We start from the raw sequence: 6877 nt of genomic DNA on the forward strand, positions 1-6877 counted from the left end.
AGACTTCAAGATATGGATGACAAAATTCTGGGTCTTAACTTTCAGCAGTCAGCCATGAGCTGAAACCATTCAGGAGATACTGGGTCCTCTTCTGGCAATTTCCGTGGACCAAAGCTTGATTTTCCACGCTTCGATGGTTCTGATCCGACTGGATGGATCTATAGGGCAGAGCAGTATTTCAGCTTGCATAATACTTTGGATAACCACAAAGTCTCCCTTGCATCTTTTCATTTGGAACATGAAGCTCTTCAATGGTTCCGTTGGTACATCAAGGCTAATGTAGGCCCAACGTGGAGCGAATTGTGCACCCTCATTTTGGAGCGCTTTGGCCCTAGTTCCTTTGATGATTTCACAGGAGCACTCACTAAACTGCGTCAAACAGGCACTGTAAGAGAATACCAGACAGAGTTTGAAAAATTAGCTAATCACACAGAGGGCTTGTCTGATGAATTCTTCCGTAGTTGTTTTGTCAGTGGTCTGAAGGATGCACTTCGCTCAGAAGTCAAAATGTTTCGACCTACTACAATGATGGAAGCCCTTGGGTTGGCTAAGTTAGCTGAAGACAAGATTAGTGCTCTACAACGCTCTAGATCTAATTTTGTTCCATTCAGAAATACAGGTTCTCACAACCCTCCAGTCATACCAGCTCCCAGAACTACTCCGATCAAGCACTTGTCTGAAACAGAGATGCGAGTTAGGCGAGACAAAGGGCTTTGTTATAATTGTGATGAGAAATGGTCTCGGGGCCATAGATGTGTTCAGCAAAAGCTCTATCTCTTGGATGTGGATTCTCCACCGGAACTGGAAGAATATGTAGATGCTCAGGAAACAGTGGATGCTGAGGTTGAGCCTCACCAGCCTGAACCTCCTTCCCCAGAAGCTCCACCAGAGATATCTGTCCATGCTTTGGCAGGAGTCACTACTCCACAAACCATGCGGGTCCAGGGTTTCTTCAAGAAGATCCCTCTTACTATACTCATTGATTCTGGTAGCACTCATAACTTCATTGATCCACGAATAGCCAAACAGGCTGATTGCTTTATCCATCCCTGCTCTAGCTTTGAAGTCATGATTGCCAATGGGGGCACTTTACCTTGTAAAGGGAAATGTCGCAATGTGCGTCTCTCTATTGGAGCTTATAACATGCGCTCTGACATGTTTGCCTTACCCTTAGGTGGTTGTGATGTGGTTTTGGGTGCCCAATGGTTACGCACTCTTGGCCCCATTCTCTGGGATTTTGCTGAACTTTGGATGCAGTTTTCAGCCGAGGGGCACCAACACACTTTGAAAGGCCTACAACCAGGGTCTCTCAGCATCATCAGTTCACACCGTATGGAAAAACTTCTTAAGAAGAATTCACATGGTGTCATCGCTCAGCTCCATTCCATTCAGATGCAGCCATCAGCAGTCTCTAGCACTCCTGCCGATCTCCAACACATTTTGGACAAGTATTCTGGTATATTTGCTGAACCTGTGGGATTACCTCCTTCTCGTCCAGAGGACCACCGTATTCAGCTCCTTCCTGGCAGTGTTCCACCCAACATCAGGCCCTACCGCTACCCATTTCATCAGAAGACCGAAATCGAGATACTTGTCCGTGACTTACTGAAGCAAGGTATTATTCGCCCTAGTACCAGTTCCTTTTCTTCTCCAGTTCTGCTTGTTCGCAAAAAAGATGGGTCATGGCGACTCTGCATTGATTTCCGAGCACTTAATCATCTCACTATAAAGGACAAGTTTCCCATTCCAGTTGTTGATGAACTTCTTGATGAACTTCATGGGGCTCATTTTTTCTCCAAGTTAGATCTTCGTTCTGGGTATCATCAAATTCGGGTTAATGAGGAGGATATACCTAAAACTGCCTTCCGCACACATGATGGTCACTATGAATTTTTAGTCATGCCCTTTGGCCTCACGAATGCTCCTTCAACATTTCAGGCAGTGATGAATAACATATTTCGACCATACCTCCATAAATTCATTCTGGTCTTCTTTGATGATATCCTCATATATAGCAAAACTTGGGCTGAGCATCTCCATCATCTGGAGCTTGTCTTGCAACTTCTCTCTGATCATCAACTCTGTGCAAAACTATCTAAATGTGTGTTTGGCCAGGAGGAAGTGGAGTATCTCGGGCATATTGTTGCACACCATGGAGTGCGGGTGGATCCTACAAAAATAGATGCCATGAAAACTTGGCCGCATCCTAAAACTCTCAAGAGCCTTCAGGGTTTTTTGGGGTTGACTGGCTACTACCGCAAGTTTGTCAAAGATTACGGGAAAATTGCAGCACCATTGATAGCTCTGTTAAAAAAGGATGCCTTCTCCTGGACCCCTGTTGCTGAGACTGCATTTGAACAACTGAAACAGGCTATGTGCAGTACACCTATTCTCGCGATGCCAGATTTTTCCAAACCCTTCACTATTGAGAGTGATGCTTGCGACAATGGATTGGGTGCTGTTCTCCTGCAAGATGACCATCCTATTGCGTTCACTAGCAAAGCCCTCTCTGGTAAGAATCTAGCCCTCTCTACTTATGAAAAAGAAATGATGGCTATTTTGCATGCTGTACAGAAGTGGCGGCCATACCTCTTAGGGAGTCATTTTTGCATCAGAACCGATCACCAAAGTCTGAAATACTTCCTGGAACAACGGGTATCCTCTCCTACACAACAGAAATGGGTCAGCAAACTCATGGGGTATGATTATGAGATCACCTACAAGAAGGGTAAGGAGAATATTGTGGCAGATGCTCTTTCTCGCACATTTGATAATCAAGCTTCCCTTTCCGCTATTTCTAAGCCCATTCCCAATTGGTTAGCGTCTGTTCAGCAGGGCTATGACAGTGACTCTTCTTTATCTCAAATCATTCACCAGCTAGCCAATAATCCTTCTGCTATACCACATTACTCTTGGGATGGTGCTTCTCTTCGATACAAGGGTCGGCTAGTGCTTCCTCAGAACCCAGCTCTACATCAGGCTATTTTTTATGAACTCCATGCTTCTCCTTTAGCAGGGCACTCAGGCTTCCTCAAAACTTATGAGCGAGCAAGGAGAAACTTCTTTTGGAAAGGGATGAAACAGACGATTCAACAGATGGTGGCTGAATGTGATACTTGCCAACGCCACAAGGGTGAAACGACCCTCCTTCCTGGCTTGCTCGAACCATTGCCCATCCCTACACGGATTTGGATTGATATTTCTATGGATTTCATTGAAGGGCTTCCTAAATCCGGTGGCAAGACAGTGATCTTGGTTGTGGTTGATCGTCTCTCGAAATATAGTCATTTTTGTGCCCTCAGCCACCCCTATACTGCCTCCTCTGTTGCACAAATCTTCATGGACCAGATATTTCGTCTTCATGGACTCCCTTCTTCCATTGTCTCTGATCGTGATGCAACTTTTACCAGTCATTTTTGGACTGAACTGTTTCAGAAAACTGGCACCAAACTGAAGATGAGTTCGGGCTATCACCCACAAACTAATGGTCAAACGGAAATTGTCAATAAATGCTTGGAAACTTATCTTCGTTGCTTCACTTCCGAACAGCAACATCAGTGGGCCAAGTGGCTCCCTTTAGCTGAATGGTGGTACAATACCTCTTACCACACTGCCTCTAAAATGACTCCATATGAAGCAGTCTATGGTCAGGCACCTCCAGTGCTCCTTCCCTACACTCCCAACAGCTCACCAGTCCAGGCAGTTGACATAGTTCTCCGCAGCAGGGATCAGATTCTTCGTACCTTACAGGATAATCTTCACATGGCCTGTAATCGGATGAAATAGCAAGCAGATCAACACCGTTCTGAGCGCTCATTTCAAGTTTGGGATATGGTTTTTCTTCGTCTACAGCCATACAAACAATCCTCCCTAAAGCTGAAAGGGCGTCATAAGCTGGCCCCAAAATTTTATGGGCCTTATCAGGTTCTGCAGAAGATTGGTTCAGTTGCTTATAAACTGGAACTTCCTCCTTCTTCCCGCATTCATCCAGTCTTTCATGTTTCTTGTCTAAAGAAAGTTCTGGGTACCACTGTCAGAGCACAAACTACTCTCCCTGAAATGGATACGGAAGGATCCATTATCCTGGAGCCGGTGGCAATCATTGACCAGCGCACTCGCCAGCTTCGCTCTCGCTCCATCTCTGAGGTCTTGATTCAGTGGCATGGCATGCAACCAGAGGATGCTACCTGGGAACCCCTTCTTCAGATTCAACAACAATTTCCACACCTTAAGCTTTGAGGACAAAGCTTTTTTCTAAGGGAGAGGGGATGTTAGGAACCTGTGTGTTCCTTCTGTTTATTTTGTTACAGTAGAGTTGTTGGACGCATATGCTTTGTAAGTCGTTCCGTGAGTTTATTTTATTATCCCACATGCATAGGTAGTATTACTTTTCTAGATCGTACCCAGTATATAAGAATAGGTTGAGGCCCTTGATGGGCACGGACGAATTTATTGTATTGAGCTTGCTCAAAGGAGGTTACCCCCTCGAAGTGGCCTGCAATCAGTAGATTTATTCTGAGTTCTGCTATCACTTTGTATTCTGTTATTTCGAGCATTCTCACGATATTGCTATATCAACAATTAGAGCCATTTAACTAGGTTATGGCTTGTATATATATGTATATTTAATTGGGTTATGAATTCTAAAAAGGAATGATCCTCGTGTTTATGGCATTACATAGAAGTAGAACTTTCTTCTTCAACTCCTTACACTCAACTCTTAATTGAAGTTATTCTTCTAGCAGTGAGTATAACTGCTACAAATTCGTAGGAGCCAAGGGACCCTGAATCTATGCTACATTTTTTGGAGAGATGGGAGAAGTTACTACCAACTTTAGTACTTCATTACATTTGGATTATATAGTGATGTCCAAATTAATAATGACATTAGATACTTGGGATCCTTGCAGGGAGAGCGTGCCAATACATGAGTGGTTACATCCTTGGCTTCCATTGTTGGGCTAGTGTATGAAGCCTTTATATCCAACCATTCATTATAAATTGGGAAATGCGCTTCATGCCTTGCATTCAGGTGATGCATCTACATATGCAATTTTATCACCTTGGAAAATTGTATTCGATTCTGTTAGCTTGGAACAACTGATTATTCATTTTAGTGTACCTAATTTGATGACAATTCTATAGGAATCTGTAATCAACCTAACTAATTAGCAACTAGACCAAATTAATAACGATAGTAGATACTTGGGATCCTCACAAGGAGAGCATGCCAATACAATTCAAAACACATAGAATTTAAATCATGTTATTTATCTGCAATTCTTTCAAGCCTTTAATAAGATGGGCATAAAATACCAAGTTTGTTAGGTCCAGACGTTCCAGTTAAATTTACTGGAAAACATAGAACAAATAATAACACAATCCACTAAGTTCCCCAACATATTCATACATTGTTAATACCCTATCTTAGCTAATTTTCTTGAATCAAACTGAAGTCAAATTAGAATTTTAAGAACTCATATTTCTTGAGCACATAGAAAACATAGTTATAATTATGAGGTGTAGAAAAGTAAAACATATTTCAAACTCCATTGAAAGAGAAAGCAATCATTAAATATAGACACTTTTTAAAAAGCTAAACAAATTTGCTCTTAACAAAATTAGATATATTCTACGATTTCTATACGATATTTCATCTAGATTTTCTCATTAAAAATCATAGCATTTGTAAAAAAAAAGATAGATTTGAAATAAAAATTTGTATTAGCTAAAACCAAATAAAAATCAACTCAATTTTTCCACGATGTTGAAAATATCATTTGTTCCTACATTGTCAAAACTTTGTCTCAACTTATTAGGCAACAAATTGTCTAATGGGGTTTCTTCTCTGGGGGAAAATTAGATGCATCTTAATAGAACATTCAAAGCAATATTGTTGAAAGTTTTATACTATGCTTAAAATTGGTAGAAAAAAGGGGGAACGAACAAAGTTCCTATTTTTAGCTAGGAAAGCGATTTTCAGCGCTAGTAAATTAAATGGGCATTAACAATCAAGATGTGGATAAAATATTGACCACCCATTTCACTTAATCCACATTGATTGACATTGTATGAGATCAAAAACATATAAACTTTCTTAATTTATCTTTATATTCTTCTTTATATTTGAGCTCTTATAATCTTGATTTTGATAAGGTATCTATTTATAATTTGGATAATCTTTTCTCCTTCAAATAGTTGATGCATGCTGTCAAATTGCAATGCATATTCATAATGAAATATGGTGATTAATCTCCAAATCATGGTATTCCAGGGGTAAGAAATGTCAATTTAGGAACCTCTTTGGTCACAATGTCAAAAAATTCTAGAAGATTTCACAATGCACTTGGGTCAAGAAAGATTACATGCAGGAATTGTCTCTGCATTTAATAATTAAAAAATCAACATACAATTATCATCTATGTTTTCATATAATTATTGTAACCGACCATGTAGAAGTTGATAACTATTATAACCGACCATCGATTATCATTAGAACCGGCCATGTAGAAGCTGATTAGGTGAAAGTCACCCGTTATCTTAATGGGGTAATGCCAAGCATTCAAGATGAGCTAAGTTTGGGTTGAATGAGCAATATTGAGGAGGCATACTAGTTTTCCCTAAGAGTTGAGGAGAAACTGAGCAAGAATATTGACAATAAGAATAGTAGAAGAGGTCATGGTGGAAGATCTGGCAGACGATCTTATGGAGGTCATAATGATGATTAGAAGAACAAGGATGAGGCTAGAAGTAGCAACCAGAACCAAATGGGAAATAATTCCAATCATTTCCATGATAAGGAGAATAGGGATCAGAGAGGAAGAGGTATAAGACAAGGATCTAGAAGAGGAGGCTTTTGTGGAAAATGTTTTCATTA

This window comes from Cupressus sempervirens, chromosome 9, assembly GCF_028749045.1.
Source record: "Cupressus sempervirens isolate cs-2001-9-10 chromosome 9, ASM2874904v1, whole genome shotgun sequence".
NCBI lineage: Eukaryota > Viridiplantae > Streptophyta > Pinopsida > Cupressales > Cupressaceae > Cupressus > Cupressus sempervirens.